We start from the raw sequence: 11,981 nt of genomic DNA on the forward strand, positions 1-11,981 counted from the left end.
TATGAACCGGCAAGGAGCCAGGGCAACCAGGGGGAATATATGAACCGGCAAGGAGCCAGGGCAAACAGGGGGAATATACGAACCGGCAAGGATCCAGGGCAACCAGGGGGAATATACGAACCGGCAAGGATCCAGGGCAACCAGGGGGAATATATGAACCGGCAAGGAGCCAGGGCAACCAGGGGGAATATATGAACCGGCAAGGAGCCGGGGCAACCAGGGGGAATATACGAACTGGCAAGGATCCAGGGCAACCAGGGGGAACAATAACGTAGGGGAGCTAATCAGGGAGATTGGGCACAGGTAAGCAGGACAGGGCAGGAACAGAAAAGCCAATCAGAGAAAGGGGAACAGGTGAGTAAAGCCGGGGCAATCAGGGTTACTCAGGTAAATGGGGCACAGGTGAGCAGAAACACCAATCAGGGGATGGGGAACAGCTGAGCCCACACCACACAACCATGACACAGTTACTACAAACTGTACCAGCCGAATGCTGACACAAGTCAGTTGGTGTGTCGTCCAAATATACAACAACTGATGACTACAGCCGTATGAAGGTGTGCATCAATCTAGATGGATAAATGAATTGAACAAACTGTCAACCAACTGGACAAGTTCTACTTTTGAAGCACATTTCATGCACACAACTACACACAATGACTGCTGGGATAGGCTCCGGCATCCCCACCACCCCGAGAGCAGGATATGTGGTTTGGATGATGGATGGATGGATGGATTTCATATACACAAATACAACACAACACATTTACCTGAGAAAAAGTGAACAAGAAAATGAAACCAGCTTTTATCTGGTTCTATCATAGAATGTGTGTGTGTGTGTGTGTGTGTGTGGCACGCCACTGAAGACTTACATACATACATACATACATACATACATACATACATACATACATGATGCCGCCCAACTGGAAGAAGCCTGACGCACACATTCCTCTCATATAGGTCACATTCACACGTACCACTTCCATTTCTGTGTCAGTCTGTTCCACACGTTTTCATGTTAAACTCTATTCATATTAAACTCTATTCATTTAAACTCTATTCATTTTAAACTCTATTCATATTAAACTCTATTCATTTTAAACTCTATTCATTTTAAACTCTATTCATATTAAACTCTATTCATTTTAAACTCTATTCATATTAAACTCTACTCTTTTAAACTCTTCATTTTAAACTCTATTCATATTAAACTCTATTCATATTAAACTCTATTCATTTTAAATTCTACTCTTTTAAACTCTATTCATATTAAACTCTATTCATTTTAAACTCTACTCTTTTAAACTCTATTCATATTAAACTCTATTCATATTAAACTCTATTCATTTAAACTCTATTCATTTATACTCTATTCATGTTAATCTCTATTCATGTTAAATTCTACTCTTTTAAACTCAATTCATATTAAACTCTATTCATTTTAAACTCTACTCTTTTAAACTCTATTCATATTAAACTCTATTCATTTTATAGTCTTTTCATGTTAAACTCTATTCATATTATACTCTATTCCTGTTAAACTCTATTCATGTTAATCTCTATTCATGTTAAACTCTATTCATGTTAATCTCTATTCATGTTAAACTCTATTCATGTTAATCTCTATTCATGTTAAACTCTATTCATATTATACTCTATTCATGTTAAACTCTATTCATGTTATACTCTATTCATATTATACTCTTTTCATTTTAAACTCTATTCATGTTAAACTCTATTCATATTATACTCTATTCATTTTAAACTCTATTCATGTTAATCTCTATTCATGTTATACTCTATTCATATTATACTCTATTCATTTTAAACTCTATTCATGTTATACTCTATTCATATTATACTCTATTCATTTTAAACTCTATTCATATTAATCTCTATTCATGTTAAACTCTATTCATATTATACTCTATTCATGTTAAACTCTATTCATGTTATACTCTATTCATATTATACTCTTTTCATTTTAAACTCTATTCATGTTAAACTCTATTCATATTATACTCTTTTCATTTTAAACTCTATTCATTTTAAACTCTATTCATGTTATACTCTATTCATGTTATACTCTATTCATATTATACTCTATTCATTTTAAACTCTATTCATGTTATACTCTATTCATATTATACTCTATTCATTTTAAACTCTATTCATTTTAAACTCTATTCATGTTATACTCTATTCATGTTATACTCTATTCATATTATACTCTATTCATGTTAAACTATATTCATTTTAAACTCTATTCATGTTAAATTCTATTCATGTTAAACTCTATTCATTTTAAACTCTATTCATGTTAATCTCTATTCATGTTAAACTCTATTCATTTTAAACTCTATTCATGTTAAAGTCTATTCATATTATACTCTATTCATGTTATACTCTATTAATTTTAAACTCTATTCATGTTATACTCTATTCATATTATACTCTATTAATTTTAAACTCTATTCATGTTATACTCTATTCATGTTATACTCTATTCATATTATACTCTATTCATGTTAAACTCTATTCATTTTAAACTCTATTCATGTTAATCTCTATTCATGTTATACTCTATTCATTTTAAACTCTATTCATGTTAAAGTCTATTCATGTTAATCTCTATTCATGTTAAACTCTATTCATGTTATACTCTATTCATGTTATACTCTATTCATGTTATACTCTATTCATATTATACTCTATTCATGTTAAACTCTCTTCATGTTATACTCTATTCATGTTATACTCTATTCATGTTATACTCTATTCATATTATACTCTATTCATGTTAAATTCTATTCATGTTAAACTCTATTCATGTTAAAGTCTATTCATGTTAATCTCTATTCATGTTAAACTCTATTCATTTTAAACTCTATTCATGTTAAAGTCTATTCGTTACAAAATGTGTGCAACACCGTGCAGCACATCAGCCCTGTGTGTGAACTGAAGTTGGCTGGTCCAGACGAGAGAGCTGCCAGCAGCCACTGGTGGAAAGACCCTCCAGGTCCAGTAGCTGTGAATGTAAATTACCTTTCTGGTCTTACTGGCAGGAGGTCATAAGCTACTCGTTTTTATCTCAGCACAGTGAACTTCCTCTCTTCTTCTCTTCCTCTCCTCCTCCTCCTCACTCCATTCCTCCCTCTCCCTGTCCCCTCTAACACACTGCTCTTGTTAGGAGGCGAGGGGGGCAGACGAGCCTCTGAGGAACAACGCGTGGCAGTGCCTTGACACCTCATACCTCCTGCTGGGTTTGGAATATTATTCTTTCAAGTTCCTAGAATAAAATATCTGCAGGGAGGAGGAGGAGGAGGAGGAGGAGGAGGAGGAGGAGGAGGACTTTGGCCCACAACAGAAAACTGTTGATAGAATTGGATCTCATTTCATAGCAGACATGAACAAAGCGAAGGCCGGGCAGGGAAGCTAACAACAATATACCCTAACCTTGAGAAACCGCCTGGCCTCTTTTACATTATTCATATGGAAAATACAATTTTCACTTATATTTTATTCATTGGTTTCTCCTTAAACAATGGCAAGTCGTAGCATGGTTCTGACAGGGGCATCTGATGGAGGGGAAACAGATGAGAGAGAGAGAGAGAGAGAGAGAGAGAGAGAGAGAGAGAGAGAGAGAGAGAGAGAGAGAGAGAGAGAGAGAGAGAGAGAGAGAGAGAGAGAGAGAGAGAGAGAGAGAGAGAGAGAGAGAGAGAGAGAGAATATTATTACATCCCTCTGTTATTGATCAAAATTAAAGGACGCCTACTAAAGGAATTGCTCTTTAATGATAACTTCATCAATCACCGATGCCCTTTCAAGCAGTTCCATAAAGTCCTTCACAGCTGTCTCGAAGGGCACAGAGTCCCCCCAGCTCTGAGCAGAACATAAAGACACCTTCAAACCAGGCCACCAGCAGGCACCAGCAGGCACCAGCAGGCACCAGCAGGCACCAGCCAGGCACCAGCCAGGCACCAGTCAGGCACCATCAGGCACCAGTCAGGCACCAGCAGGCACCAGCCAGGCACCATCAGGCACCAGCCAGGCACCAGCCAAGCACCAGCAGGCACCAGCAGGCACCAGCCAGGCACCAGCAGTCACCAGCAGGCACCATCAGGCACCATAAGGCACCAGCCAGGCACCATCAGGCACCAGCCAGGCACCAGCAGGCACCAGCAGGCACCAGCAGGCACCAGTCAGGCACCAGTCAGGCACCAGCAGGCACCAGCAGGCACCATCAGGCACCAGCCAGGCACCAACCAGGCACCAGCAGCCACCATCAGGCACCATCAGGCACCATCAGGCACCAGTCAGGCACCAGTCAGGCACCAGCAGGCAGCGCCGGTCTGCTGACCAGCGTCTGACCACTGGCTGCTAGCTACTACTACTACTACTACTACTACTATTACTACCACTACTACTACTACTACTACTACCACTACTACTATCACGACCACTACTACTGCTACCACTACTACTACTACTACTACTACTACTACCACTACTACTACTACCTCTACTACTGCTGCTACTACTACTACTACTACTACTGCTACTACTACTGCTACTACTACCACTATTACTACTACTACGACTACCACTACTACTACCACCACTACTACTACTACTACTACTACTACCTCTACTACTGCTACTACTACTACTACCACCACTACTACTACTACTACTACTACTACTACTACTACCACTACTACCGCTGCTACTACTACTACTACTACCTCTACTACTACTACCACTACTACTACTACCACTACTACCACTACTACTACTACTACTACTACTCAATTAAGCAACAATTAAACAGAACCTCATCGAAGTGAATGAGTTGTTTTCTGTCCCATCGTCGTCCAGAAGAGGTGGTCTGGAGCTCCGAGCAGAGGCCGTGGAACAGATCAGCACAGGTAGGCGGCGATCAGGTGGTCTCCAGGTCTGCTGGAAGACCGCCACCTGCTGCTGCTGCTGCTGCTGCTGCTGCTGCTGCTGCTGCTGCTGCTGCTGCTGCTGCTGCTGCTGCTGCTGCTGCTGCTGCTGCTGTGCACAGGCAGCATGTGAGGTGGCCTGCCAGCTAGGCAAGCAGCGACTAGAGCGGGAGAAAGACATTCACCCCTGATGCTGCCATTCAAACAAGTCTTCTCTGTAACAGATCTGTCACCAAATCCAGTTCTGCCCCGCCTCGTGTCCCCCGTGAACTTACAGTTAAACTAGTAGGGGTCATTAGCCCAACCGTACTCCTTCAAACCACGGCCAGTCCATTCCTTATCCCTGCTGATTGTTAAATTGACCTATTTGGAAAACCAACTAGACAACACTAGAAACGACACAACAGCTAGAAGGAATACGTAGTAATTCATGAACATGTTGGGTAAGAAGCTGAAATAACTAAGCAGTTTAAGTGTGTAAGTTGATTATTTATAACCAGAATACGTTTTTCATAGTTAGATGCAGAAGATGTCTGCTCTACAGGTGTCCTTGTTTGCCATTCTGTGTTTCTGCTCGTGTTTTTCTGCTTGAAATTAGTGCAAATGTAATGGCTGTAGTTCCTTTTACAAGAAGGCCTAGATCAAAAGGAGGTGAGCACATTTATTGTGTCGAATATGTCATTAGGAACTCTATGATAAAACTTCAGTCATAGTCGAGACACACATAATTAATGGACACACTGCCACTTTACGACACGAGAAACAAAGTGCGCCCCCTGGTGGCCATGTGGTACCTTTAATGTGGCTATTCTTCATGACTGAATGGGTTGTTTTAAACTAAGAGAATTCTGGTTATAGTCCAACCAAACACTAAACCGTCTTATTGAACCATCGTGTTAGCAATCAGCACCCCTTCAAGCAGAAAACAATGGAACCAGATGGAGTCTGTGTGGTGCTGAAATTGAATAAAATCCCACAAACTCTCAGGTCTTCACACCTCAGAACCACCTCACCTTGTCATCTGAATGACATTCTACAGCAAGATTTAATGATTACATTTTGAATTGGGTCAGCCGAATGTTTTGTTCATATTGGGTGACTCTCGTGTCCTCTTGGAATTGGTACCGAGGCACCGTGGCTGTGCAAGAAATACCAATGTTTACTTCACAATAACGAGAAACCAGCGACTCATCTCGGCCTCATGTTTACTCAAGAAGAGACAAAGGATTACGCTGCCGTCTACTTAGATGGGAGGTGAAACAACTTCAGGGCATTATTTAACTCTGTAAGTGAGAACATCAAGGCTGTCACCACACCAGCCAGAGGGCTTGTTTTTATTTTGTGAAAGCGGTAGGTACCCACAGTCCTGTTAGAGCTTGAGATCACGTTAGCAAATCTGCTTAGTCAGTCAGCCATCTGGCAAGACTGCAGAAGCTCAACACCTCAGAAGCTCAAGACCTCAGAAGCTCAATACCTCAGAAGCTCAAGACCTCAGAAGCTCAATACCTCAGAAGCTCAAGACCTCAGAAGCCCAACACCTCAAGACCTCAGAAGCTCAAGACCTCAGAAGCTCAACACCTCAGAAGCTCAACACCTCAACACGTCAGAAGCTCAAGACCCCAAGACCTCAGAAGCTCAAGACCTCAGAAGCTGTCTTATTTGTGACTGGACGTTTAAGTAGCACAGATTGAAAGCCATTTAGTGTTTGTGTTTCTATGTTGTTGAGCAGATCGTCTGACATGCCAGATGCAAACTATTCCAGACATGTACTTGCTGCTAACAACGAGACGTTTAACAAGCAGGGAGACAAAGCCCTCTTTAATGTAAGGTGTGTTCTGCAGAAGATGTAAAGAGAGAAAAAGACGAATATTAAATCAGTTTGCTCAGTAATGGCTGCTGGTCCTGACCCTGCCCTTGTCCACATGGATGTGATTAGTATATGAGGCATCCACAGGGACACAATCAGCAGATGCTGTATAACTGCTGTTGCATTTTCAGATGCTGGGGTAATAAATCACCAGCCGGACTTGTATTTGTTGTGCTCTCGGCAACTCTTCGCATCACTTCACCTCCGCCTCCTCCTGTGGTGTCAGAAGTGTGCTGGTGTGACTGGCAGCTTGGGAGATTCAGCTCTTCCTGGTGGACCGGAGCTCCTGGTTGCTCATGGCCCAAATGGTGACAGCTGTATTGTTAGCATCATGTCGTGTTAGCATTACGCCCCTTGGGATTTTGAGAAGGCTTCAGGTTACGGTAACGTGACCCAGAAATGTCTTGTGCGTCTGACATGGTTCTGGGTCTGGCAAAAAAGAACCAGCACATCGTTCGCCATAAAACTCACATCAAAATAAACAATGCTAAGCAAAACCAGCGGCTCTCCCAGGAGTGAAAGGGGGGCGAGTGTTTAAGTTCATGGACATACATAGTATATAGTATGTGTCAGCCCAGCTCAGCGGCGAAGGTGTGCTGTGTCGCCAGGCGCTCTCACACACCACCGCTTCATGCCAAATGGTGGGGTTAAGTAAGGACAGCTTGTTTTGTGGGGAAATGAAAACATGGCAGCAGGGACTTCAGCATTACTCATTTTTCTAATTTTCATTTCACTTAGACATTTTCCTTTCCCAGAAATCAATTTGAATAAAGACAAATGAAAAAAAGGCCCAAAGGACGCCAAGGTAAACACTTGCACTGCAGTCTCAACTTGGAAACCATTAAAAGTCTGAAGCTAAGTTGCGTTTAAGACACGTCTTTGTCCTTCTAATGCCTCCACTTTCTGTAATGTACTCTGCATTAAAACTCCTCTTCAACTCCTCTCACTTGGAGGGAGAAACACAAATACAGCTCGGTCACTACAGGACTGGGAGTCCCTCCCACAACCTGTCCAACAGCTCTCTCAGTCAGAGGGGAAACCACTTCAACCTGGGTTTCCCGCCATGTTACTTTCACTTACAGACACTTGTCCACATCTGAGAGTTAACACAACACCAGCAAGGATCTAGTCAGGAGGTGACAACACAAGTTAAGTGCCAAAACAAACTAGGTTCCAGTCCGATAAGACATAGGCGTCAACAGGCAGCGCAGAGAAGCGATGTTTTTCTTTTTTGTTAAAATACCATCAGGTGTGGAGGTGCTACATGCTGTATGGTGTGGAGACAGTGGCACTGATGAAAAGACAGGAGGAAGAGCTGGAGGTGGCAGAGGCGAACATGACAAGGTTTTCATTGGGAGTGATGAAGAAGGACAGGATTAGGAAGGAGTATATCAGAGGGACAGCTCAGGTTGGACGGTTTGGAGACAAAGCAAGAGAGACAAGATGGAGATGGTTTGGACATGTGTGGAGGAGAGATGCTGGGTATACTGGGAGAAGGATGCTGAATATGGAGCTGCCAGGGAAGAGGAGAAGAGGAAGGCCAAAGAGGAGGTTTATGGATGTGGTGAGGGAGGACATGCAGGTGGCTGGTGTGACAGAGGAAGATGCAGAGGACAGGAAGAGATGGAGACGGATGATCCGCTGTGGCGCCCCCTAACGGGAGCAGCAGAAAGTAGTAGTAGTAGTAGGTGTGCAGGTGCTGGAGAAAGAGCTGGGTCTTTAGCTTCTTCTTGAAGATGGAGAGGGCCTCAGCAGATCGAGTGGAGTTTGGTAACTCGGTCCACCACTGGAGAACTACAGAAGAGAAGGGTCTGGCTAGTGACTTGGGGCCCCGTTGTGGTGGAAGTGGCAGGTGTCTTTCATTGGCAGAGCGTAGTGAGGGGGACTGAGTGTAGACCTGAATGATGGAGTTCAGGTAGGCGGGGGCCTTTTTAGTTGCTGTTTTGTAAGCGAGCAAAACGGTTTTGCATTTGATGCGAGCAGCAACTGGGAGCCAGTGGAGGGATATGAACAGCGGAGTGACATGTGCTGTTTTGGGTTGGTTGAAGACCGACCAGAAGTGGCGCCAGGTTCTGGATCATTTGCAGAGGTTTGAAAGTGCATGCAGGGAGACCTGCCAGTAAGGAGTTGCAGTAGTCAGTGGATATGTTACAAGAGCCTGTAGCAGGAGGTGTGCTTCTACATCATGATCATGACGTAGGAGCACATGCATGTTCACCATTATGTGCCATATGACCCACACAGTATGCAGGCTTCATTCCAACTACACCAGGCTAGTCATTCGTTCATTCATTCATTCATTCATTCATTCATTCATTCATTCATTCATTCATTCATTCATCTGTGCCTGCTTGATTATAAACCAACAGAGTCTGGGTTGAGTCTGTCCCAGGAGGCATTAGGTGTCAGGTTTACCTGGACAGTGTAGGGTGGGACACGCAATTTAGGATTTACAGTTTAATTACGGGGAGAATACGATTATAAGAGGAGACGAGGCAAGCTGGATTAATCCCCTGGTGAGAGCAGACAGCACTGGGATCAAACAGGGTACTCTCCTATCAACACTAAACCATGGTGTCGCCCAGCACATCAGGCAGTCTCACTGCTTCACACTGCTGCTTACAGTAGGGGGCGCAGCGTTTGGTTGGAACAAGAATCTGCATACCCATGCATGTGGGTGCATGGCCCACGGCAGCAGTCTGCTGGTTGGGGTTAAGCAGCAGTCATGAGTGGTGACTGGTTCCCCTCCTGCTGGGAAAGCGCTTCGGATGCGGAGGACGAGGTGCAGACTTGAACCTGACAACTCTCCTCCCCGTTTCAGCCCTCAGCAAAACCCACCCGGCACCATCTCAAGGACTTAGAGGAATGTAAACTGAATGACCATTTACACAACAATGATTGACAGGGCCGTCCAGTAAGGAGTCCAGCAAACATCTCTCATCTCCCAGTTGAGAGCAGCAAAACGGTAGCTAATGCTGAAGTCCACAAGACGCAGACCAGCTGCACGCTGAACGAGTGTCGTGTGCACGCTGTACCGAGCAGCTGGTGGCCAACGGGTTTCCAAGCCTCCCCCAAAACCCAGCTATGTGTTCACCGGTGAACTGTCTGGCCCATCGATAACAGATCAGGACTGTAGGTGATTTCCTCCCGAACGACCACAGATAGCCCAGATGTCCACCTCACACGCCGCTCTTTGGCAAAAAAAAACACCCCAAAAACCCCAAAAACCCCCAAAACTCAACCCCAGAGTCCAGAAACACGGCAGGTAGATTTCTGGAGATGTCCGAGCAGCTAGACAGGTTTATTACCGCGGGGTCGAGTCCTGCTGGAGGGTTTCTACTGATGGATCACGAATGAAGACCAGAAGCCAGTGTAGCGAAACCCAACAGGACAGGCAGACAACACAGCACCGAGACAACCAACCCGGAGGGCGGTTTAATGCAGGGAAGACACACAAACAACCCTGCCACAGGGGAGGATGACAGGTGAGCCTCAGGTGGGCGTTGTTGAGACGATGGGCGCCTGGCTACCAAACTCCGAATCTGTAGAGCGAGGGGTTGTCCGAGGAAGTCCGGGTCCGAGATCCAGGAAGTCAAGTCCGAACAGGAGGGGTCCAGGTAGAGAGACACGGAGGGGGACCGCTGGAGAGGTCCGGGGGAAACGTGAAGGTCGCTGGGGAGGAAGAGCGAGGGAGACGCGGGGAGCCGCGGAAGTCGTGGAGGGAGAGTCCTGGGAGGGAAAAGGAGAAACACGAATATAAAACACTGGGAATAAAGGGAATAGCAAGAGGGCAAGGAAGGCTGGAGGGCTTGTCAGAGCTTTACCGCAGGGTTCAGTCCGTCGAAGCATGGAGAGCCGTTCTGGGAGGCTTCTTGTAGAGGGCTGCCTGGTGGCTGCAGGTGTGCCTCATGGCTGCAGGTGTGCCTCATGGCCGCAGGTGTGCCTCATGGCCGCAGGTGTGCCTCATGGCCGCAGGTGTGCCTGATGGCCGCAGGTGTGCCTGATGGCCGCAGGTGTGCCTCATGGCCGCAGGTGTGCCTGATGGCCGCAGGTGTGCCTGATGGCCGCAGGTGTGCCTGATGGCCGCAGGTGTGCCTGATGGCCGCAGGTGTGCCTCATGGCTGCAGGTGTGCCTGATGGCCGCAGGTGTGCCTCATGGCCGCAGGTGTGCCTGATGGCCGCAGGTGTGCCTGATGGCCGCAGGTGTGCCTCATGGCCGCAGGTGTGCCTGATGGCCGCAGGTGTGCCTCATGGCCGCAGGTGTGCCTGATGGCCGCAGGTGTGCCTGATGGCCGCAGGTGTGCCTGATGGCCGCAGGTGTGCCTCGTGGCCGCAGGTGTGCCTGATAGATGATGGCAAACACCCGGTGCAGCGCAGCGGGAGCCGAGCGCTCGGATGTTTCCGGCACGTCCGAGCTGGGGGCGTGGCTTGAACGTGCCAGGGAGGCAGCTCGGCGCGGTGTAACCACAATACAAGGCCTACTTCCAGGAAAAACGGTACAAAGACCAGCTGAAGACCATCATAAGAAAGTGCGGCCTGAACCCGAGCCAGCTGGAGGACACTGCCGCCCAACGCTCCATCTGGCGGCAGCTCTGTCAACAAGGGGGGCAAAACCTCTAGAAGGACCGAGATGATCGACGGACCAGGAGACGTCTGAAGAGACATGAAGCCAGTACCACACCTACACCCCCAGTCAGTACACCTACACCCCCAGTCAGTACACCTACACCCCCGGTCAGTACACCTACACTCCTAGTCAGTGCACCTACACCCCCAGTCAGTACACCTACACCCCCGGTCAGTACACCTACACCCCCGGTCAGTACACCTACACCCCCGGTCAGTACACCTCACACCCCCAGTCAGTACACCTACACCCCCAGTCAGTGCACCTAAACCCCCAGTCAGTACACCTACACCCCCAGTCAGTACACCTACACTCCCAGTCAGTACACCTACACCCCCAGTCAGTACACCTACACTCCCAGTAAGTACACCTACACCCCCAGTCAGTACACCTACACCCCCAGTCAGTACACCTACACCCCCAGTCAGTACACCTACACTCCCAGTCAGTGCACCTACACCCCCAGTCAGTACACCTACACCCCCAGTCAGTACACCTACACCCCCAGTCAGTGCACCTACACTCCCAGTCAGTACAC

This window comes from Lampris incognitus, chromosome 1, assembly GCF_029633865.1.
Source record: "Lampris incognitus isolate fLamInc1 chromosome 1, fLamInc1.hap2, whole genome shotgun sequence".
NCBI lineage: Eukaryota > Metazoa > Chordata > Actinopteri > Lampriformes > Lampridae > Lampris > Lampris incognitus.